Source organism: Aedes aegypti, chromosome 1 (assembly GCF_002204515.2).
Source record: "Aedes aegypti strain LVP_AGWG chromosome 1, AaegL5.0 Primary Assembly, whole genome shotgun sequence".
Lineage (NCBI taxonomy): Eukaryota > Metazoa > Arthropoda > Insecta > Diptera > Culicidae > Aedes > Aedes aegypti.
Window position 1 is genome coordinate 239180873 of NC_035107.1, and position 25939 is coordinate 239206811.

Sequence of the window (25939 nt, forward strand, 5' to 3'; positions counted from 1 at the left end):
CTGGAAGGAAGCTTTCCAAGCTTCTGGAAGGAAGCTTTCCAAGCTTCTGGAAGGAAGCTTTCCAAGCTTCTGGAAGGAAGCTTTCCAAGCTTCTGGAAGGAAGCTTTCCAAGCTTCTGGAAGGAAGCTTTCCAAGCTTCTGGAAGGAAGCTTTCCAAGCTTCTGGAAGGAAGCTTTCCAAGCTTCTGGAAGGAAGCTTTCCAAGCTTCTGGAAGGAAGCTTTCCAAGCTTCTGGAAGGAAGCTTTCCAAGCTTCTGGAAGGAAGCTTTCCAAGCTTCTGGAAGGAAGCTTTCCAAGCTTCTGGAAGGAAGCTTTCCAAGCTTCTGGAAGGAAGCTTTCCAAGCTTCTGGAAGGAAGCTTTCCAAGCTTCTGGAAGGAAGCTTTCCAAGCTTCTGGAAGGAAGCTTTCCAAGCTTCTGGAAGGAAGCTTTCCAAGCTTCTGGAAGGAAGCTTTCCAAGCTTCTGGAAGGAAGCTTTCCAAGCTTCTGGAAGGAAGCTTTCCAAGCTTCTGGAAGGAAGCTTTCCAAGCTTCTGGAAGGAAGCTTTCCAAGCTTCTGGAAGGAAGCTTTCCAAGCTTCTGGAAGGAAGCTTTCCAAGCTTCTGGAAGGAAGCTTTCCAAGCTTCTGGAAGGAAGCTTTCCAAGCTTCTGGAAGGAAGCTTTCCAAGCTTCTGGAAGGAAGCTTTCCAAGCTTCTGGAAGGAAGCTTTCCAAGCTTCTGGAAGGAAGCTTTCCAAGCTTCTGGAAGGAAGCTTTCCAAGCTTCTGGAAGGAAGCTTTCCAAGCTTCTGGAAGGAAGCTTTCCAAGCTTTTGGAAGGGAGCTTTCCAAGCTTCTGGAAGGAAACTTTCCAAGCTTCTGGAAGGAAGCTTTCCAAGCTTCTGGAAGGAAGCTTTCCAAGCTTCTGGAAGGAAGCTTTCCAAGCTTCTGGAAGGAAGCTTTCCAAGCTTCTGGAAGGAAGCTTTCCAAGCTTCTGGAAGGAAGCTTTCCAAGCTTCTGGAAGAAAGCTTTTCAAGCTTCCGGAAGGAAGCTTTTCAAGCTTCTGGAAGGAAGCTTTCCAAGCTTCTGGAAGGAAGCTTTCCAAGCTTCTGGAAGGAAGCTTTCCAAGCTTCTGGAAGGAAGCTTTCCAAGCTTCTGGAAGGAAGCTTTCCAAGCTTCTGGAAGGAAGCTTTCCAAGCTTCTGGAAGGAAGCTTTCCAAGCTTCTGGAAGGAAGCTTTCCAAGCTTCTGGAAGGAAGCTTTCCAAGCTTCTGGAAGGAAGCTTTCCAAGCTTCTGGAAGGAAGCTTTCCAAGCTTCTGGAAGGAAGCTTTCCAAGCTTCTGGAAGGAAGCTTTCCAAGCTTCTGGAAGGAAGCTTTCCAAGCTTCTGGAAGGGAGCTTTCCAAGCTTCTGGAAAAAGCTTTCCAAGCTTCTGGAAGGAAGCTATCCAAGCTTCTGGAAGGAAGCTTTTCTAGCTTTTCGAAGGAATCTTTCCATGATTCTGGATGGAAGCTTACCAAGCTTCTGGAAGAAAGCTTCCTAAGCTTCTGAAAGGAAGCTTTCCTATTTTCTGAAAACAAGCATCCCACGCTTTTGAAAGGAAGTTTTCTAAGCTTTTTGAAGGAGGCATCTCAAGCTGCTGAAAGAAAACTTTCCATGCTTCTGGAAGGAAGCTTTCTAAGCTTCTAAAATGAATCTTTCCAAGACAGACAATTAGCTTAAAAGTATCGACTTTAAATTCCCATAATTCTGTGCAGAGGGAAGCAAAAAAAGCTCGAGAGCATCTGTTATCGACCGAAAACCAGTGCAGCGCTAGTTCTCGATGTGGGCCGTGAGTCTGAACCGAACTTGATGATAGTCATTTATTCAGTTAATTAAGATTTCAGCACACACCATGGCCGACAGTATACATACGAAAAATGGTAGCAAAAGAAAATGCAAGAGTAGCAAAATTTAGTCCAGAGGGTGGTAGTTCCGGATAGAAAAAAAACGATAATTTCTCGGATCGAAATCGAAAGCTCCAGTCAGGCGCAAAGCATAATGAGGAAACGGAAGCGTTATCGATTGATCTGGTTTTAAAGGCGCACAGCATGTGTTTCCGGGAAGCATTTTTTTCCGGAAAATTCCTAATGACCTGCATTGGATTGGGGAAAACGGCGACTACAAAGGATTATCTGCACAGCAGCACGTTATCGTAACGAGGACTTTCCGCTTGATCTTCCGTGCTATTGCCGTGATGCTCGCGAAGGCCGCCCTCGAGTCACCGGTTAATCTCTGATAAAATTAATTATTCATGAAGAGAGAAGTTAATTATTTCTGTTTGATATATGTTGCTCACTGGTGAGTACACACGGCAAGCGCGCCCGACTAACAGACTGGTTGTGGCGTCCACAGAAGCGTGAAAGAGCATCAGCCAGCGACAACTCCCTGACATACATACACATATACATACAGTTGGTACAAGCGCGGGGACTGAAAATGCCATTGCCATTGGATGCTGCAGAATGGTGGTCCTCCTGAGTCTGTATCGTTTGGTTAGAATGCAGGGGTTTTCAAGCTTGAACCCAAAGGTGAAATTTCCTAACAAATTTTCATTGGGGGGGATTAAAGAATCATTATTTTAAAAATTTTCCTTTGGTTTCTATAAAGTGTTGAAGGTATTCATAGAGATTTCCATTTATAAATTATTATACAATCTTACTAAAGCAAAAATTGGATTAAGCCGTGTAAAAATCTCTGAAATAATTTCTTATTTATCTGTGGAATAATTTCTGATTGATTTTTTAGAGTAATTTGTTGATCCTAGAGAAATCACAGCATTATTTTTTAGACAAATTAATTAAAATTTCTGGAGGAAATAGAAAAAAAACCCTTGAAGTACTTCTGGTTAACCCGTATAGGCCTGAGTGAAAGCAAAAATACTAAAACCTTTATCGCTCAGCGAATTCTTCATGGATTCAAATGATTTTTTGTCAGTATACTGGCACACATATCTAGTTTCTAGAAGTGGACAGAGGAACGCGGAAATATTCATGTGGCCGGAGTTATTCCGATGGATCACTGATGGTGCCCCTGGAGGAAGGCAAATTTCAAGTTACAGATAATTTCCGGAATCAGCTATAATGAAGTCACTACATGGCGGATTTTTAAGAAAATTGCATCAGTGTAAACCTTTTGAGAAACGATTGAATTGGATAACTATGAGTTTTGCATTTGATTAATCCTACAAATGACCATTTTCGGGTCCTGGGACGCTTCAAACTTACGATAAAGTGGCCAATTTGTATCTGAACATCTGTGTCAAGCTTAACGCATTTCAGTGCACAATTATGTTTGATTTCTAATTTTCGAGAATTGAAACGGTTAAGTATCCAACAAATCTATAGCCGGTTCTTCCGGGCGTTACGTTCGAATGGCCACATCCGGTATATTTTAAACGGTGCAAAAGATCTTAATGATTTATGCAAATTGAAATGATTGTCATTGCAAATAAATAAAGGTAACTCGGTATAGTTCTTTTTTACCCGACTTGACCCAGTGACTCACCGGAATAACTCTGGCCACAGGAATATTTCCGAGTTCCTCTGGCCACTTCTAGAAACTAGATATGTGGGCCAGTGAACTGACAAAAAATCATTTGAATCCGTTGAGAATTCGCTGAGTATTCCTGAAAAATTCTGAAAAAAACAGGTGGAATCCCACAGAGTTGTAATACCTGGAGTAATTTCTGGAATGATCATAAAAGGGATGCTTTAAATAATACAGAAAGAAGTTTCTAATCTATTTTCAATCGACTAAGTTTTCCTGAAAGCTGTCTAGAAAGAGCTTAAAGAGAAGGCGTAATATATAGGATAGTTATTAGAAAATTCATAGGGGAAATGAATGAAATAAATGAAGAATAAAGTGCAACTTGAGTTCAAATCTTTGAAATTCTGTGATTCTTCCGATAAACTTGGAAATTTGTTAAAAATCAATCTGAATGAGCATAAAAAAATTAGTGTAATATTTAGAAAAATCTCAAAAAGACTTTTTAGAATAGGTTTCAGAAATAATTCTGAACAATTTATTTATATGTCTCCGGATGTATTCCATCAATAATTATTGAAAAGGGATAATTGGGACGTTCCTTCAAAGAGGTTATGGAGTTATTCACGGCAAACTCCCGAGGGACTTATCAATAGCAATTTATAAAAGAATATCCTAAAGAAAAAAATGAAGGAATTTTGCAAAGAATAGAAAAAAATTTTTGGAAGTGATCCTTCAAAAATTTAATTCCTTATTTTGAATTTCCGACCGTGTTTGAGAGTAACAGCGTAAAAAAATCTTTGAAAAATATGCTGTTTTCTAGAAATTTCTAATTTAGACAAATACTTGAAATAAACCTTAAAAACTTTCCGGTATGTTCTTTGTCAGATGTACTGAAGCAATTCCTCGTGCTTTTAAGAAACGACATGATCATAAAGCTAAATGATTGTACGTGTCTTGAACGGTTTTTTATTTATTTTAAAAGATATTTTGTAGTAAAAATCTAAGAAACATTTATGGGAACGGTTTAAGGAATGAATACATTCCTAAATAGCCCAAGAAGAACCTTGAATTTTTAACGGGCTTAAATTCGGGGACCAGCAGATCAGTTAATATAAAATAATGCGGTAAGTTGGTCTTACAATTTCGGGGTAAGACATCTCCCATGACCCCTCCGCCTTTTCTAGGTACCGGAAAAAACGTGGACACAAGGGGTTCAGAATAGGCCTTAAATATATATCATCCAAATGAGCCCAGATAGCCGTAGTGGTAAACGCGCAGCTATTCAGCAAGACCAAGCTGAGGGTCGTGGGTCCGAATCCCACCAGTCGAAGATCTTTTCGGGTTGGAAATTTTCTCGACTTCCCAGAGCATAGAGTATCTTCGTACCTGCCACACGATATCCGCTCTAACGAAGGTACGGTGCTGCCATCTGGAAAAAGTTTACTCTATGCGTGAAGCGTCGAAAATTTAACCCGGCAAGGTATAGGAAGTGAAATTTCAAATGCTTATATAAAATTAATTACAATAGCTATTTAAATTATTTTCAGTACATGTTGATAGACTATTGATGAGCTACATTATAGACACATTATTTTGATTTTTATATTTTTTCCTCGATATTCTGCGGAATCGTCCGTATCTAACCCCGTACACTTAACAGAATTTAATTAAATTTAGTTTTGCATTTTTTAGAAGCATTTGAAAATTAACTTGCTATGCTTTGCCATGTAAAAAAATCGGAGCTTCACGCATAGGGTCAACTGTGGCAATTGCCTCCGTCATTGCGAATACGCATGCAAAAATGGTCATTGGCATAGTAAGCTCTCAGTTAATAACTGTGGAAGTGCTCATAAGAACACTAAACTGAGAAGCAGGTTCTGTCCCAGTTGGGACGTAACGCCAGAAAGAAGAAGAAGGGCTATCTGGCGGTAAAGAACCTGATTGGTAATTTTCCCGCTAGGTGGCGATAGTGACAAATTTTCTTCAATCGTCCGTATCTCATAATGAGTAGTGTTTGATCCTTTGCTCGCGTCGCTTGCTCCTGCGGGGGCGGCTGATGTGAGCAGGATCAATCGTGTTGCGCGTCGCTCGCGCGGCACGAATAAATAGTGGCGTGATTCGCGGATAGGGTCAGTAGTGTTTGATCCTTTGCTCGTGTTGCTTGCTCCTGCGGGGGCGGGTGATGTGAGCAGGATCAATCGTGTTGCGCGTCGCTCGCGCGGCATGAATAAACAGTGGCGTTTAACGGGTTAGGCGTGAATGTATCATGGATCGCATCACCAATCACTGGTGACTCCCAGATCTTACCTTATCCCACTAACCCAATATCCTTTCCATGACAACTGTGGAGATGCAGAAGATTCTTCGGTCTCTAGTAACAACGGTTGTCTAGCTAACATTCCTTCCCTTCCCCGATGACCGTAAGGACGTGGCCGGCGCCGTTATTGACTTTTAAAATTTGAGCTCTCGATTTGTGCACATTGAAGAATGGTTAGCTAATCCCAAGCCCCATTCATTGATTCCCTGTGCAACTTCGATTGCTCTAGTCAATCACGGAGTAGCAACTACGAATTGTACGGTCATATATGCTCATGCTCATGCTCATGCTCAATCGTCCGTATCTCATAATCCTTATCAGCTAGAAGGTTAGTGTGTTCGACAAATCTGATCAGCATATCGAGGGCTATCTGGCGGTAATTTTATATTAGAATTTTGATTATAAATTCATCCGCAAGCTTATTACTTATTTATTTAGTTGGTGTTACATCAATTAATTTGATAAAACCTCGTTAACGATGTTACGCCAATTTACTCGGTCCATGGCTGTGTCTCTCCAACTTCGATTTTGGCCCATGTTCTCCAGATCTTGTTGCACCTGATCAAGCCACCTCGCTCGCTGTGCTCCTCGTCTTCTTGTACCAACCGGATTTGACGCGAACACCATCTTTGCAGGATTGTTGTCCGGTAATCTTGCAACATGCCCTGCCCAGCGCACCCTTCCGGCTTTCGCAACCTACTGGATACTGGGGTCGCCGTAAAGCCTATCGAGCTCGTGGTTTATTCTCCGCCGCCACACACCGTTTTCCTGTACTCCGCCAAAGATCGTGCTAAGCACCCTTCGTTCGAACACTCCAAGTGCTTGCAGGTCCTCTTCCAGCATGGTCCATGCTTCATGTCCATAGAGGACCACCGGTCTTATATGCGTTTTGTACATGGTACCGTTTTGTCTCAAATTCCGAACAGACTCATATTCCGAACACTCCGTTTTTGTATGGCAATTCGGTTGAAATGTTTCGCTGAAATATGTCATCAAATAACCAGGAAATGGCAGTCGATTGCAATTCAGTTTTAACGTCTTTAAATGTATTTTATACCTCGGGAATATTGATGGTTCTTTAGTTCAAGACCAGTAAAACTAGCTTGAGTAAATTTATTTGCGAAATTATTTATTTGAATACGCTTCATTCGGAATTTGAATCAAGGTGTTCGGAATATGAGACAGAATGAACGCAGTGTTCGGCATTTGAATCAAAATGTTGTTCCATACTTTTACGTTAAAACAATACTAAACAAGTTCAAATAAACATTTTTATCAGTACACTACACAGCTAACAAATAGGCTTTCCGAAGAAATTAAAACTTTCAAAAATATCAGTTAATTTATGCCTGCCAGATGGATTTGAAGTCACTGCTGGCCTTAAGTGTTCGGAATATGAGTCAAAACAGTACATTTGGTGCGAGGGTGAATCTTTCTCGACCGCAGCTTATTCTGGAGCCCATAGTAGGCGCGACTTCCATTGATGATGCGTCTCCGTATTTCACGACTAACGTTGTTATCAGCCGTTAACAAGGATCCGAGGTAGACGAACTCATCAACCACCGCAAAATCTAAACCTGATTGGACACATGACTGCTGCTCAAGATCTTTTTCAGCTAGAAGGCTGGAGTTTTCGGCAGAGAAATAAATTTTCAATCTTCTCTAACTCGAGATCCTTATAAGCCTACAGGTTGGTGTCTTCTGCCAAGCCGTTAAACAGATTAAGGGCTATCTTGTGTAGACAATCTTAACAAAAACACATTCACTAGTAACACATTTTCTTCAAGATTCATATCAGCTTATCAAGGGCCATGGCCATGAAGTCTGATTGACAATTCAACCGCTAGGTAACACTAGTAACAAATTTTCTTCAATCTCTAATATCTCCATATACTGCAAAATAATGGTTCGTGTCTAACGGCGGAACCTTATTGAGGAATAGCTTGATAGATGGCGCTACGGTCATCTCTCCATAACTTTACATGCATATTTTTTATAATGGGTTATAGAACCGTATTGAGAGTTGGTTTTAATGGCTTCCTTAATCTTCTCCTGAAGCGCAGTTGCATAGATTTAAGTGTACTGTTTATGTGGAATACTTAATAACTATTTTAATAAAGTTTTGGTAATAATTTCTAATCGGCCATACATTGGTGCTAATATTTAACATCCAGATAGCCATCAGTCTGCTAAATAACTTTGCTTAAGACACCAACCTTCTAGCTGATAAGGATCTTAAGGTAAAAAAGATTAAGAACCAGTTCGCGAGAGGGACAACCACATCTTGTATAGATGTTCTTCAATCGCGCTGAAATTTTCAGGGTTTGTTCTTTCATGAAAATAAATTTATTTTTCCATTTTTACAATTTTTATTTTAAGGGGATGTAGGACAAACTAATCCACAATGCTTTCATGTGATAAAACATGCAAAATCACATAAACTGCAATAACTGAAGAAAAAATGTACAGATTAAGCTGATGTTTGGCAAGTTTTTTCTATGCCATATAAACTTCCAACTAAACGTGGTATTTTGACTCACAAATGTTTCAAATCGAGAAAAAGCGATCTGGCTCTTAAAGTTTTTTTTTTAACTAGGGCCTTCTAGCGGATGTATTCCTAATCAGACTCTTCACCGCCAAATAGCCCTCGATCTTCTGAAGCTTAGCCGAAGAAACCAACTTTTTATGTGATAAGAATCTTAAGATACAGACAATTAATGAAAATTTGTTACTGACGCCACCTAGCGGTAAAATTATCATATAGACTCTTCACCTTCAGATAGCTCTTTTTCGGCTGAACAGCTTTATCGAAGACACCGTCTATCTAAATAATAAGAATTTTGAGATACAGACAATTCAAGAAAACTTGTCACTATTGCCACCTAGCTGATAAATTATCAATTCTATTTTCAATCTCCAGATAGCCCTCAATCTGCTGAATATTTTTGCCCAAGACAGCAACCTTCTAGCAGATTAGGATCTCGAGATAATGTTGGTTGATGATTTCTTCTTACTAGCACCACCTAGCGGATGAATTTTCAATCAGACTCTTTACCGCCAGATAGCTCTTGATCTGCTGAACAGCTCTTTGTCGTTTGTCCACACTTTTTTCCATTATCTAGAAAAGGAGAGGGGTCAGGGGGCATTTACTTTAAAATATATTTCAAATAAATTGATCTACTGGTCTCTGAATTGTAGCCTATTAGAAATTCAAGCTTCGTCCCAAGATTTTAAGGGTTAAGATGAAGATGAACCAAACCTCAAATTTTCAAGAGCACAAATCTGGAAAACCAAACATCCGTTTATGTTGAAAACTCTTAGCATCATTATTTTCAAAATTAAATTTCTAAAAAGATTGAAGAATATCAAATTTGTCTAAAATCAAAACTAGTCTTAGTTAAAAGTAGTTTTCTGAAAAAATTTCCTCTTTTTACTAAAAAAATCATTTTTATTTGACTATAACTTCATGAATACTCAACCGATTCTAAGTCTTTTTACATACTTTTGAAGAAAATTTAATAGGTTTTAAATTGTAGTTACTATAAATTTATTTAAAAATTGTTTTGACTTACTTATTTAACAAAAACTGCCCAGACACAAGGACTTTCAACGGAACTTTTTATATTTTTTCGAATTGTCGTCAGTTAATTGTTAATACTTAAGCTGAAAATGGGGTTTATTGTTTAATAAACCATTAAAAAGGTCTTAGAAGCATTTTTCATGAACTTTTTTTTTTTATTTTAAATAAGACTTTATTTTTTAGCTTCAAGATGATTCATAAACTTTTTTTTTAAACAGTGATATGTAATTTCCGACAAAAACTAATCAACAATTCGAAAAAAAATAAATAATCATGTTTTAAGTAGTTTTTGTTAAATAACTAGGTCAAAACATTTAACAGTTAAATTCTTTATACACACAGTATAAAAACAACTAAAAGCTTACAATCATGTAAAAAGATTTGGAATCGGATGAGTATTCATGAAGTTATGGTCAAACAAAAATTATTGTTTAGTGACAAGAGGAAAAATTTGAAGATAACTATTTTTAACTAAGGCTAGTTTTGATTTTAAACAAATTTGATGTTCAACAAACTTTTCATAAATTTAATTTTGAGAAGAATGATGCTAGAAGTTTCAAAATTGGTTGGAAAATGACAAAGTTACAAGGACTTTACTGAAGGTCATATTTCATAACTTGAAAATTCACCTTCAAGTCGCTTGGGCCACCTCTAAATCTCAATATTTTTGGCTCAAAATTTGAGGTTTCCCTTTTTATGTGATTGGAATTCAAAAGAGCCCACGAATTCTTGGTTTTGAGACATAGGCCACACCCTAGTGTACAGTCAAAACTCAGTGATAACAGAATTCACTGTTAGCGACTGTCCTTTAATTAAGTACGACAATTTTCAAAGTTTTAAGTCCCCCATTATCCCACAGTAAGATTGTTTGTATGAAAAATTCAAAATAATTTGTATGGCACGTAAAAATCTCAAACCTACCTCCCCCACCACCTATTATGTAATTAATGGATGGCTCGTTAGGCGGCATCCACAAATTACGTAACGCTCTAGGGGGAGGGGCGGCTCAAGCGTTAAGACTCATAAAAAAATTTGAAATTTTTCGTACAAAAAGTGTTACGGAGGAGGGGTGTCGAAAATTTCGAATTTTAACGTTACGTAATAAATGGACGCTGCCTTACCTTCTCATTAGACGAAAAAATTGAGTTTTTATGTTTGTTATGATGCCTGTTAATTCACTTATGATGCGCACGAAATCAGCTATCAAATGAAGATAACCAGTTAACAAGATTTCTTATTATTTTGTTATCAATTTCTGCTGGGAATAAGCATCATGAAGATTGTCATAAAATGACTGGGTGACAGCCAGTGATTTTATAAATATGAATGCCGGATACAATTATTGGAGAATTAGTATTATATCTTTTAGAGAAGTTTTATCCATTTTCCATAGGGAGGGGAAACTTCGAAAGTTCCAATGATTTCTGTAAAGATCTGTTAAAGATGTCTGTTTTTTGTTGGACTATTACAGCTATCCAAACATCAATGCTGAAGATAATTATGACAACTTTAAGAATACTAATCTTTGTTGAATAATAACCTCTTTTGATTTTGTTTTTCCGTAGGCTCCCATCCAGCCATGAATTACTCCTTACCTTGATAATCTCAAAACTGCGAAATCGCAGCGCTCACATGATAAAAGATAGTTATTTCGATAAAGCTGTATTCATATACAAATTTCGACTCATAACACATAAACCAGCCGACGGTGCTTTGAAAAAACCTGAAGTTCGTAGACACAAAAGTCAATTTGGACAAATTGAGATGTAAAATTGTAAAAAATAATGGAATCGTTCCGGTGGGCTTTGATCCCACGACACCCAATACGCTAGACTGGGCGCGTTAACCAACTACTCCACAGAACAGCTAACGATTCTGCAGCGCAATCGGCCAACCTGAAACCAAAGTCCGTCATGCCCTATGACCCCATATTCTCCTTCACAGCCCACCAGAACGATTCCATTATTTTTCACAATTTTACATCTCAATTTGTCTAAATCGACTTCAGGATTTCTCATAATAAATTATCGAAATATCGAAATGGTGCCCAACAATTTATTGGATCAAAACCTTTTTTCTAAGCAGATTCATGGTTAACACACATTTGGAGCCTTCCTTAGCCGAGTGGTTAGAGTCCGCGGCTACAAAGCAAAGCCAAGCTTAAGGTGTCTGGATTCGATTCCCGGTCGGTTCATGACCTTTTCGTAATGGGAATTTTCTTGACTTCCCTGGGCATAGAGTACCTGCCACACGATATTCGAATGCGAAAATGGCAACTTTGGCAAAAAAAAGCTCTCAATTAATAACTGTAGAAGTGCTCATTGAACACTAATATGAAAGCAGGCTTTGTCCTAGTGAGGACGTAATGCCAAAAAGAAGAAGAAATGTGTCTTCTTTCATGTTTCCACACAATTCAACGTCACGAAAAGTCATGTTACGATCCACAACTCCGAATTAAGAACCCCTGAATTTGGGAGCCGTTTCGCCTCCTCTCGCGTAACCGCGCGTGGGAGTCAAAAGCGTGAAGTTGGATTCACGCCATGGTTGTCGCAACTTCGGGTGATGCTCTGCTCCACGGCAGGCAGATGTTTGCCGCTACGGGAAATGAATTTTCGTCGTCGACGTCGCCGTCGTCGCTTCTGCTACAGATTCAGATTCAGCTTCAGCGCGCTGCTGAGACGTGGAGGTCACCGAGTGCGTGGGTGTTGCCCTTGGTAATTAGAGTACTTTTTTTCGCTCTCGGTTGCTTCACTGCTGCCACTGACTGAGAATGTGTCCCCATCGAAGTCAGAAAACGACGAAGTAATGCGTGGCATTTCACGGAAGATTGTGCTTCAAAATTAGATCAAGATTGTAGCATTGCTGTGCGGGAGGAAGGAGGAGGAGCAGAAACGTGTAAATTCGTGAGAGTTTTGGGCACAACCCTTGAAATCCACTGGGATGTCAGATGGCAGACAAAGTTTTTGGATTTACCCCACTCCGAGTGGCACGCATGGTTGAGTGTGGAGCATGTTTTTGACTTGCGAAAGAAGTTTAGGCCAAAAGGTTGAAGATATATGTTATGATGTCAGTAGAATGAGTTGAAACTTGAAACAAGTCTCAGAAATCGATAAAAGGCTGAATAAGAAGAACAATGATTGAGAAAGAGTAAAACCAGTTTTATGAAGTTTATTTGATTTTCAATTACAACTCACTACCATACATACCCGAGAAGCATTCGAAGAGATTCAAGGGACACCCGACGGGGGGAGAAGGAATCTCCGACGGGAGTTACAGGAAATTCCCATTAGAGATTAAAGAGAATTCCCTAAAGGAATCGGAATGAATTCCCGAAAGGGATTCGAAGGAATATCAGGCTGGGATTTGAAGAAATCCCCGACAGGGATTAAGACGAAGCCCCGACAGGGATTCGAAGGAATCCCAGCAGGGATTCGAAGAATTCTTCGACAGGAATTCGAAGGTATCTCCGACAGAAATTCGAGGGAATCCCCGACAGAGATTCAAGAGAGTTCCCGACAGGTATTCGAAGGAATTCCTGATAGGCATTCGAAGGGGTTCGAAGGAATCCCAGATGGAGATTCGAAGGAACCCCGACAGGGGTTCGAGAAAATCTCCGACGGGGATTCGAAGGAACCCCAGACAGGGATTCGATGGAATCATAGACAGGGATTTGAAGGAATCTCCGACAGGGATTGGAAGGAATTCCAGATAGAGATGCAAAAAAATTTCAGACAGGCATTCGAAGGAATACCCGATAGGGGTTCGAAGGAATCCCCGAAAGGGATTCGAAGGAATCGCCGAAAGGGATTCAAAGGAATCCCCGAAAGGGATTCGAAGGAATCCCCGGTAGGGATTCAAAGGAATTCCCGACAGAGATTCGAAGGAACCCCGACAGGGTTTCGAAAGAGTCCCAGACAGGGATTCAAAATATATCTGCCCCAATAAATATCATTACAAAAACCTCCTACTATTGCATCGATGTTAATGCTTCATCATCGAAATCCAAAATTGAACTTCAAATAGCTTAAATTTAAACAGTCCCGCTGAAGTCCAATAAAACTGAAAAATTACCGCAAATTAATCCTCAGCCGTTATTTCAAACATCTTTTCCAAAGCTCTCTGCAATTCCCATGATGCGACAAACGGAAGCAAAAATTGTCTGACCCCCCACCCTACCGGAAGGCAGCAATATCACTTTGTATGGTTGAATATCGAGAAAATCCCCTCTGAAACGAAAAACCGACCGAACGGGCCGACGGAGAGAGAAAGTTTATGGTTATCGCTATTTGCTTGTTAATGAGATTTTATTCCGGCCATTTTTCTCCCTACCCCACGTGACAAGGTCCTTTCGATCTCAGAATCGAGTTCAATTCATCTCAGTCGGTGGCATAAAATTCATTCGTTTCGGGAGTTGCCACCAACATAGGCGTTGCCAAATGGGGGCAGGGGGAAAAGCTTGGAAAGCTTCCTTCCAGAAGCTTGGAAAGCTTCCTTCCAGAAGCTTGGAAAGTTTCCTTCCAGAAGCTTGGAAAGTTTCCTTCCAGAAGCTTGGAAAGCTTCCTTCCATTGGCAAATAATGACGATTTCCATCCAGAATGAGCCGAAAAATTAATAAAAATCGTGCTCTACACGGTGTCTTTGTGGAGCAACTTTATTACAAAAAAATAGGTAAGTCTGAAATTTCGTACTAAAAACAATTAGACTTTGCTCTTTCATTTGCGACCTAAATGAAAATAATCGGTCGGGGGTTCCAGAACATTTTTTTTATTTTGTGTGAAGTATTTATGGATCTGTGTTTTTGTACCGACGCACATTGCGTTGAACGTATCGTATAATAACGATACGAGTCATACTGCAATATCAAACCATTTGAACACCTTGGCATGGAAGATAAAGTTGTTCTTGGTCAAAAGAGCTGTAATAAGCATAAATGACATATGATATACGCATAATCGCAAAACTGTCTCAAGCGTCATTTTAATATTTTTTACGTAAAACCTGGAAAATCGTCATAATGATTCTGAGTTCTTAGAAAATTTTTCTCGTAAAACTTATGATCTCGTCCTAAGGTGAAGCTGCATCGAAGTCAAACCTCGAATTTTCAAGAGCACAAATCTAGAGAACCTGACAACCTTTTGCGTTGAACATTTTATTGATTGGTCGTCACCAGCGAGTGACCAGTGAGTTATCGGTTGTTTGCTTCTCTAGAGTAAGGTGGGGCAAAAGTTCGACCTTAGTGGTATAATCAAAGTTTCCAGGAAAACAATAACAGTTAAAACAAAACAAATACCATACAGTGAACCTTCAACGTATTGGCTATAGTTTTGCTGAACAAACTTGTGTCAAAATATTTACCCATTTTCAGTTATAACAGTTTCAAAATTGATTGTCTTAAACGAACTTTTGCCCCACCGGTGGGGCAAGAGTTCGAATCAAGTGTGGGGCAAAAGTTCGCTGGCTAAAACACAAAATATCGATCCTTTTATAACAGGCATACTTTACACCAGTCGTAAACTTGAGTTTGCCGAAAAATACACAGCGAATTTTCATCAAAAAATTGCCAAAACCCGGGATAATTGTAATATACTCAAAAATAGCAGTTTTTTGCAAAACTAAGTGGAAATGTAAAATTTCGGTGAATGTTTTCTCACGATCAGACAAATTTAACTAAATTTGAAGGTAATATGTGAATTTTGGGCAATTTGCAAATTTTTCCGTGATTTTATACATGGGTCGAACTTTTGCCCCGCTGATTCGAACTTTTGCCCCACTATGGGCCAAAAATTTGTTTCAAGCATTTATGCAAAAACTAATACACCTCAAAGCAACCTTATGATAGGCCTAGAAACGCCCTTACATAAAATATTGAAAAAGATTGATTCCATGCAACGAAACTTTGACCAAAAATTACAACATTCACGTCGAAAAACAACAAATAGCCATCACTTTTCCAAATCTCAATCGATTTTTATGATATTTGGAGTAAAAGTCTCTTACTTTAATTGCATTCGAACCACCATGACATTTATAATATTTGTTTTGAATTGAGCTAGATTTCTTAAGAAGAAACTCTTACCCCACTCGAACTTATGCCCCACTTCACTCTAGACATGTGCTTTTGAAAATTCGAGGTTTGGCTTCTATGTAACTTCACCCTATAAACCATTGGTAACCGAGTGTTTAGCTCGTTGTTATTAAGCAGATAACCGGACCAAAAGAAAAACTATCACCGCTGGGAGACAGAGGAGGATCTTCTCTTCATCGTAGCATTGTGAAATAAATGGTAAATCCATACGTTTTCTCAGTAATAACAAGCTACACACTTGGTCACCTATCATAAATTATTCGAGATTTCTCTTTTTAATCGTAGATACATAAGTAACATATCCGCCTTTCAAACAGCACAATTTTGCTTATTCGAATTGACAAGTAGAGGGCTTCGCATGTGATAAATCTTGTTATTAGGTATGTAACATACTTGCCCCATGGCACTGATTTTGGATGGTATTTGAGAAGCTTCAAATCTTCTATATTTTTATGTTATTTTCTTAATGGCACAGTGCTTATGAAAAGATTAGAAACTAACATCACGAGGCTAAAATGGGTTTGGGATTTTTGTACATGTTTGCAGGGCTATAATCCCATATTAAGCTCTATAATAGCAAACAAACTCATGAATATATCTTCTGCTATCCGTCGGATTGAATTTCTCTCTTCAGAAAATTTCTTTATTACTTTTGAAAATGGCATAGAATTGCATGCAACTTATTTGAAAAATTGTAACTCCGAAACTATTGATTTTAGAGAAAAATGTTCTATGAAGAAAAATACGTAAGTGGAAAGAAAAAAAGATTTTCTCTCAAAAACGTATTATTATTGATGGAAAATAGCGAATAACTTATGAAAATGGCCTATTTTTATATTAAAATAATATATTTTGAATTTCACTCGATATAATTTGAAAATGGCTACTTCTAGTGAAATTATTTGGATAATCATTATGATTCAGAATCGTTTCAAGATTATTATTGTATCATAAGAACGTATTTATTTTGACAAAACCCCAAAATTTTGAAAATTGACCAAAAGTTGTTCTCAGAAAAACTTTTTCATTGAAAATTTCTCCATCATGAAACTTTGTCTCTAACATCTGTTTACTATCAAGATTCTATGTTGAAAATTAAAAAAAAAATATTGAAAATGGGGTGCTTATGTAATTAAAAATTCAAGTTTTATTTTTGAATTTTTTCATTAAAAAACATAAAATATTTTTAAGTGTATTTTTTTGTAGGTCAAACGGTACACTATAACTTCTTCATCGATCATTTTTCTCTAAAATCAGCAGTATCAGAGTTAGAATTTTTCAAATAAGTTGCATGCAAAAAATTTTAGGCCATTTTCATAAGTTAAAGTCGAGTCAAAATGATCGATTTTTCTATGGAAAACACTTATCGTATCATACGAAAAACATGTGCAAAATTTACTGCAAATCGTAGATGGTCGAGTGACTGACCGATTTGACAAGGAATTTGTCTAATGTCTTTCAGGTCATTCGCCGTCCCTTGTTGGAAATCCTAACTACGCCCATGGCAAAAAATCCTAACTCCTCCTTGTCGTCTCAGCTCGTATAAAAATACAAAGAAAATAGTGCCACCCCCCTCAATCAAAAATTGCGGTCAACGAGGGACGACGTCTTGCTAGTCGAAAGGTGATAAAAATGTGCTCCTTTGGCGTTTTCTTTTCGGTCCATGTTTCTTTTCTCCCGTTCGTTCGATGGTTTGAACTTTGAACCTCCTGATCGATGAGAACCTGCTGAATTAAGCGCTTTAAAACCCAATCCTCACTGTTCAATGTCGCTTGGAATGGGATGTCTTGGTGATTTTCAAATCGAGAAGAAGTTTTCCGATGAAATTAATCTTCTTTCTATGAAACATCCAGAATGAGGGAGTATTCCAAGCGGAAATCGAATTATGCTCACAAGTTGCGTTCTCGCAATTGAATTGCCGTTAGATGCAACTAGCGCCGGAGATACGATACAGTGCATTGCGATTTTGGAGAAATTCAATTTGAACCCTTTCGAGGACGACTTTTTTCTACACATGTGTTACGTAGCGTGTTAAGCTAAGATGAATCATAAAATTCAAAAACTAAGCAAAATAAATTGAAATGGAGTATTGTCAATATTAAGTTTTGTTTGCGAAGAAATGTTAACATCAACTCAATACGATATCATCGATATAAGTTTCATATTTATTCCAGTCTGCTCGAAAAGAAATTGAAAGTGGAGCTAATGGGATTGAGAATCGCTTAATTGGATATTTGAAATGTAACACGGACATGATCAGAATCAAAATCAGCGTGAGTAACCAGTTGGCTACAAAGGTGGCTACAGTTGGTTAAGACACAATCAATCGTAAAAGGGTTTTTCGAAAAAGAAAAACAAGTAGGGCTATCATTGAGAAATATCCGGGAGAGCAAGTAGCAAGTTACAAAAACTTTGGTTTCAAATGACGAAAAAAGTGACGCTTATAAGTGATCATAGGAATTCCACCACATAATCTCTTTTGAGTTCAAATCTAAGGGTCAAATAAGTTGCAGTGATATTTGCTATATGTATGTTATAAGCTTTTAGAAAATTTACCAGCTCTTAATTTTTTTCCATTCAAAGAACAAGCATTTCAATTCACGATGTTCAAAAAATATTTGGATTCATTAGAGAAATTAAGCAAACGATTGTTAAATGAGAAATTAGAGTTGTTTGAAATTTTTCATTGAGAATTCCAGCTACGAAAACCGTTGCCATTTATTTGCTTGGTACGAGCCTCAACGATTCATTTGCGCTAAGGGCAATCTCAGAAGTTGGACTTATGGTTGTCCCCGCAATTTGCGCATACAAACTTTTTGGTATAGACGTCCCTAGCGTGGGAAAAACCTCCGCAAATCATGCATTAAGCATCCTTGCGGTAATGTTTGATATCATGACCCCACTTTGGCACCGACAGCACTGAGTGGGGTTTTGAAAATTTCCACCAGGTTTCTGTAAATCTTCCCATGTCACACGAACGTCGAACATAAGTCTTGCTTTTTCTAAAACTTTGATATTATTGTCATGACTATTGTTAAAGTGAACTACATAAAATTATCTTTAGGATCACTTTCCTGATACTAAAAAACTTGTACATTTATTTTTTTTGCTTCATAGAGAACATCTGAAGGCACAACCTTGCCGAAACAGTATATCCTAATTTCTTATCTTTGATTTAGTACTGTCAAATCTAGAAGCTTAATCAATATGACCCCGCCATCTAGAAAGGGTTAAAAGAATCACTTTTTCCCCTGTATCAAAACGGCACTCCAACCGGAGCACATGAACCAAGATGTGAAAGTTTCGACCGAAACATGTCTCGAGCGGCAGAGGAGTTTTCTCTCGATAGCTAATTTGATTTTGAGTTTTTTTTTTTCTGCTGATGCATCGTTTCAGGCGGAGGTCTTTTTTTTTCGTGGACGGAAAATGGCAGAATGAGTGGAAGCTTTTATTTTCTCGTTTGTGAGTTGGATGAAGTTCGGGATCAGGGCGTAGCAAAATTGATATCGGATGAGATTATTCTTTTTTTTTCAGGGGGCGATCTAGAATGGTGGAGATGAACTGTTGAATCTCCGTAATGATGTTTCGTAGTCTATCCATTGGAGTTACTCACATTGAATTACGAAAGATGAATCTGAAATGAGAAAGCGGAAAAACATTTTTGTTAGCGTGTGTCAAACTTGAAAATCTAATAAGTAGAATAATTTTAAGGCAGAGTATAGACTCTCGGACTTGTGGGATCAAACAATGCTTTATTTAAAAATAATTATATTTACTACGTCACTACTACTATGTCACTTCCCTGGGCGAAGAGTATCATCGTACCTGCCACATGATATACGAATACAAAAATTGCAACTTTTGCAAAGAAAGCTCTCAGTTAATCACTGTGGAAGTGCTCATAAGAACACTAAGCTGAGAAGCTGGCTCTGTCCCAGTGAGGACGTAATGATAAGAAGGAGAAGAAGAATTTAGGGTTAAGTTTTTGAATGTCAATTTCTTTGAAAATTACATTCCCTGGAAGCGGTTATTCACGTTTTCTATTTTGAAACTGAAGTAGACTTAGGAATAAGTGAGCTTAAGATACTTCCTACAAAATGAGCAATGATGAAATTTAACACAGAAACCAAAAGACAATGATCTCTGACAGACCTGCAATCCCGGCAAGTCTCAAGTCAATTTTATTCATTGCAAGGAAACATCTCGAGTAGCACACTTCTAACTCTGTGGCGAACAACTCCCACTTGAGAGCTTTGAAGCACAAAGTTGCAACTGCACAAATTATTATGTAGCAAGCTCGAGGCTCAATTTCTCGGATCGCGACTGTGTGTGTATGTGCGCATTTGTGGTTTGAGCATAAGAAAGTTTTAACCCTCGAAAACTTTGTTTCCCAGCGCAAAACGTTCTCCGATTTCGTCTGACTGTGTTTTTTCGGGGGTATTATCCGTGCCACGTGGGGATTGAACTTTTCTTCCGGTGTTACAGGGGCCCAAAACATTGCTTGCTTGGCAAACAGTTCCGGCGGTATTGGTTCAGACTCACCTTGCACAGTTTCCATTTCCAGTCGCATCACCACAATGCACTGTGGACCAGAAATATAAATTTCGCGACGAAAGTCATTTTTTTTATGCATGAATGTATACAGAGTGACGATTTTATTCGATCACGATTTATTACGAAATTTCATTGCACTTTATAGAGCTAAATTTTGTTTAAACTAAAACATTGATTTCCATCATATTTTATGAACATATGGTTTGTGGCAAAAAAATCGCATGAATAATTATTGAGGGCACGTTTATGGAAAACGAACTTACTATATTTTGCATATTTTACATAAGAAAAAAATAAGTTTCAGATTTTAACATTGATTTTACAATGTATCCCATAATTTGTGCTATTTTTCATTAGTTCGCCTTGAAAGTTAAAGTATTCCGTATTTGGCTTACAACCAGTATGAAGTGTGGACGAATCCCATTTATGATGAGTCGAAATTATTAAAAATCGACACCAAAAATCTTCGATTTGGTTTATGTTTTATGGATGTTTTCTATATAGTTAAGTAAATGCTTTTCATAAATTAATCGACAATTTTGACCGAAGAATAACTTCTGAAAATGGCGTATAAATTTTTTATACAATCCATTAGAAAAATGCTTTTTCGAAACATTCAAAACTATTTATCTCAAAATCTGACAGCCCTACACAAAAACTTCAGTGAACTTGCTCATCTCGTTAAAATCTACAACTTTGCTGAAGATACCATGAAGCTATTCCTTCAAAATATTTAGTTATGTCATTTAAAAAAAATCGTCAAAAATCCCTTTAGTCGAACCGTTACTGCTTTTGAACTTGTGATTGGAAAAATCACTCAAAAATTTATGTTAAATTTCAAGTTATGTCTGATGTTCTGCCAAAATTTCATTCAAATCGGTCCACAAATAACTGAGATATAGCTTACCAAAGTTGCTCATATTGTATGGAAAATCAAAAATTTGCAAATGTTTTGTCCAATACTGTAGATATTCGATAATAAATACTACATGAAACATGGAAATAAATATTGCTCTGCGAGTCGTAACTCGAACACCCCTGCCGAAATCTGTCCTCATAACCCATCCGCACCATTATTGGGCAGAATATACGTGTCCATCTTTACCACGCGTAATGAGTTAATTAATTAATTAACCATGCGGATTGGATTACCGAACAGTTCAATATAAGTATCAATTTATATTAGGGTGTTACTGCCTCTCTGTAGTAGTCATGTCGTCACTTGATAGCCTTCCCACATCTTTACTCTTCCACAATACAGTTGTTGTGGAAGCGATGTAGGTACGATACATCTTTACCACGCGTAATGAGTTGATTAGTGTAATAACCATGCGGATTGGATTACTGAACAGCTCAATATAAGTATCAATTTAAACATCTTTAATTTAATTTAATTTAACAGTGCAGCGAGTTCGATTTTGCGATGTCATCTACTATCATATCTACCTACTTAGCATCCACTGGATTTTTTTTTTCTTACCAAAACGAGCACTTTACAATGACGAACTTGTAACATTTCACATTTTCGAATAATAAGGGACGGCCTAGTGTGGATCCTTGGATTACAGTGTTGGCATTGGGACTCCTGTGTAGATCTTAGTCTTCTAGTGTGGATCTTGATATCTCCGTATAGATTCTGGAATTAAATGTGGATTTTGTGGATATCAGTGTGGATCCGTTTATTCCAGTGCGAATCCTGGAATTCTAGTAAAGTTCGAAAGATTGCAGAGTGGATACTGGGACAGTGATGTGGACCGTATGGTGGCAGTATGGATCCTAGTCATCCAGTGTGAATCTTGCAATTCCTGTGTAGGTCTTTGGATGCCAGTATCAATCTTGGGATTCCAGAGTGGCTCCTGAGATTCCGGACTGGATTTTGGTGTTTCTATGTGGATGCTTTGGTAACAGTGTGAATCTCACCATTAAAGTGGTAATCTTAAAATTTCAGTGTGGATCTTGAAATTTCAGAGTGGATTCCAAGATTCCGGCCTGAACTGTAGTATTGCAATCTGGCTTCTTTGAAAACAGTTTAAGTCTGGGGACTTAAGTATGGATGTTGGGATTTCATTATTGATTCTGGGATTCCAGTGTACATCTTGGGATTTCAGTGTAGAACCTGGATTTCAAGTGTAGATCCTAAGATTCCTGTATGGATCTAGGTATTGTAGCGTGGACAGTAGGATTTCAATGTGGATCCTGGGATTGTAATGTGAAACGCAGATACTTGGATTCCAGTATGGATATCCATAATATATTGTGCATCCAAGGATTTCAGTATGGATCCTGGGAATCCAAAGGGGATTATGGGATTTCAGTTTCAAAATAAAATAAAGCCGTTGAATATTGTTGCCAGCGTTGACCACCATTTGACTCATATAAACCCTGAATAAAATTGAATAAAACCCGAAAGCTGTGGCAATGTTACTTGGGTATGCGACATTTAGAAGTCGTTTTAAAAATTGACTAAGATTTTTTTGTATTGAACACGGTTGGTATGTGATGATCAAGTTACTATCGTGGAATCCATTTGCGATTTTCCAAACAACGGTTCATTCATGGGAGACCTTTTTTAGCCGAGTGGATAGAGTCCGCTGCTACAAAGCAGAGCCATGCTGAGGGTGTCTGGAATCGATTCCCGGTTGGTCCAGGTTTTTTTCGTAATGTAAATTTCCTTGACTTCCCTGGGCATAGAGTATCATTGTACCTGCCACACGATATACGAATGCGAAAATGGCAAATTGGGAAAAAAAGCTCTCAGTTAAAAACTGTGGAAGTGCTGGTAAGAACACTAATCTGGAAGGCAGGCTCTGTCCCAGTGAGGACGTTAATGCCAAGAATAATAAGAATATGTCAAAGTTACTTGGGTATGTGACCTTCAAAAGTGTAGATTAGGTCAGTTTAAAAATTGACCAAGAATTTATCTCTTGAATATTTAAAACGATAGGTATGTGATGAGAAAGTTACAACCATGGAGCCAGTCCAAACACGACGTTTTCATATCTATTTGAGTTTGAATCACGTTAAGATTGATTTTTGCTTATGATGCAACCACTTAGAATTTTGTCGCAATATTTTGATTTCTGGCCCATAGTGCACTGACCCCATCAGAAGGGAAACACGATAAATCAGCTTCTTTCACATTTTTTCCTACCCCAAAACCATTCGGCGCACACTTAGGAATCAAACATCCCAATTAAGCCTCGACGTCGGACCCAACTTGTTGCCTTAGAGACGCGGACAGAAGGAATACTGGCACTACTGGAGAAACCGGGTCGAGGTACGGTTTGGTTAATCCCATAAGAGGGTCATGAATATTTCATCCGAACAAAAATTCGTCATAATCCCATTATATATTTCCCGGTGCTTTCATTCGCGGGGCAAACGTCCCAGACAGGATCCGGTTTTGGGCGTCTCGTTTACCTGAAACTTCGGTGCTTTTCGCGGAAAGGATGAGGCAAAGTAAGCTTCTGTTGAAGGAGGAGGGTGTGTATATTTAGCGGAAGATAAGGTCTCAGCTGTAAAAATGGGCTTGCGATCCTTACCGCAAAAGGCGAACAAAGTGAGGTGAGCCACAAGAAAAACAGCCAACAACAACGAGCTCAGAACCACGAAGTATTAGTATTAGCATTAGCAGCGGTTCTTCCACAATTCGTCGGTAGGAGACAAGATGTGGCTACAAAAATTTCGGAAAGGACCATTAAATGATTCATTAAATAATTCTTCCAGTACCCCAACGGGTTCTTTGCCGAATCCTAATGAAATTCTTGCAGTATTATGATGGGAGATTTTGCATAATCCTGATGGGATTTTAAGCAGAACCCTTATGGAATTTTTTGCAATATCTCAATCTCAATTTTTGTCAAACCTCTAGGAAAATCTTTACAGAATTCTAATGTTTTTTTTTTGCAGAAACATAGAAGTATTTTTCGCGCAATCCTAACGGGATTCTTTGCAGAATCCTAACGGTATTCTTTGCAGAATTCTATTCATTCTCAGAATCCTGGAAGGATTCTTCTCAAAATCCTGAAAAGATTCTTCTCAGAATCCTGAAAGGATTCTTCTCAGAATCCTGAGAGGATTCTTCTCAGAATCCTGAGAGGATTCTTCTCAGAATCCTGAGAGGATTCTTCTCAGAATCCTGAGAGGATTCTTCTCAGAATCCTGAGAGGATTCTTCTCAGAATCCTGAGAGGATTCTTCTCAGAATCCTGAGAGGATTCTTCTCAGAATCCTGAGAGGATTCTTCTCAGAATCCTGAAAGGGTTCTTTCCAGAATCCTGAAAGGATTCTTTCCAGAATCCTGAAAGGATTCTTTCCAGAATCCTGAAAGGATTCTTTCCAGAATCCTGAAAGGATTCTTTCCAGAATCCTGAAAGGATTCTTTCCAGAATCCTGAAAGGATTCTTTCCAGAATCCTGAAAGGATTCTTTCCAGAATCCTGAAAGGATTCTTTCCAGAATCCTGAAAGGATTCTTTCCAGAATCCTGAAACGATTCTTTCCAGAATCCTGAAAGGATTTTTTCCAGAATCCTGAAAGGATTCTTTCCAAAATCCTGAAAGGATTCTTCCCAAACTCTCAGGATTATTTCCAGAATCCTCTCACGGCTATTTCCAGAATCCTCTCACGACTATATCCAGAATCCTCTCAGGATTATTTCCAGAATCCTCTCAGGATTTATTCCAGAATCCTCTCAGGATTATTTCCGGAATCCTCTCAGGATTCTTCCCAGAGTCCTTACAGGTTTCATCTCAGAATTCTTAACAGGAGTCCTTTCAGGACTCTTCCCAGAATCCTTACAGGTTTCATCCCAGAATCCTCTCAGAATTCGTTCCAGAATCCTTCCAGGATTCTTTCCAGAATCCTCTCAGGAATCTTTCCAGAGTCCTCTTCCAGAATCCTCTCAGGATTCCTCCCAGAATCCTCTCTGAATTCTTCCCAGAATCACCTCAGAATTTTTCCCAGAATTCTCTCAGGATTCCGTCTAGTATCCGAATCAGAATTTTCCTGATCAAAAATCCTTTCAGCCAATGCATTGACATTTAAAATATTTTGCATGGAATCGCATTTGTTCATCCTTAGTCGTTATCAGTTTCCTGCACAAACCAATCCTTCGCAATATCCACCTGTAAACGAAAAAAAAAACTAGATAAAAATCAACCCATCCCACCATCACTGCTCAAACCTCCTGAATCTGTTTCGCTGGTCCACCCAGAAATGCGCATTGAAATATTCAAAACATCGTTGAGGCGGGTCGAGGGCGGCTTCATCGTCGTTTGGTCGTAACTTACGGTTGCCGTGCGTTAGTTTTTCATTCGCTGCAGCCCCGGATATAATTTATGCAACCCAAAATGATCCTGGCCTGGAAATCGTTGTGAGCACAGTTGAAACTGCAAGATTGTTCAGAACTTCCATATGAATACGAACTTTTAGAGACCTTTCCCAAATTTCTAAAAGTACAATCAAAAAATAAATTGTTCTAAAAAAATAAATTTCCAGATTGAGGAGGGCAAAATTTGTTGCACACAATCTGCGTAGGCTTTCCCGTTTAATTGTATACATAATATCGTTTTCGAAGTCAAACATTTTCAATTCAATTTGTTGACAGTATTGCTTATATTCATTTAACCTTGTCGCATTTTATTTGCTTCTACTCGTTGGCAGAGAATGGCATGGGTTCGCGGGTTCATAATGTATAATCCATACAATGCAATTCAAGAGCATGTAACAGTTCAACCATTTCATCGATTTCGTATGGCATCATAACGTTGAATAACTACTCGTGTAATTGTGTATTTAATTGTCATCAAGCGATGGAGAGTGTTGACAGTGCGACAACGAGTGAAGCACTTCAAGGTGATTATGTTCAAGGTTCATAATTAAACCAAACTCAATTATCCTTCTGCAG

General features: G+C 38.4%; 1 protein-coding gene across 5 annotated transcripts in view; it reads right to left on the reverse strand.

Moving 5' to 3' along the window:
- Nucleotides 1–25939, reverse strand: part of LOC110674038 (cadherin-87A) — an 869996-nt gene that overhangs the window by 439367 nt on the left and 404690 nt on the right. For all 5 annotated transcript variants that reach the window (XM_021837330.1, XM_021837335.1, XM_021837332.1 and 2 more), the window contains one exon: nt 19094–19114. The gene's annotated coding sequence lies outside the window, so the exon portion shown is untranslated. The remainder of the gene's footprint in view (nt 1–19093; nt 19115–25939) is intronic.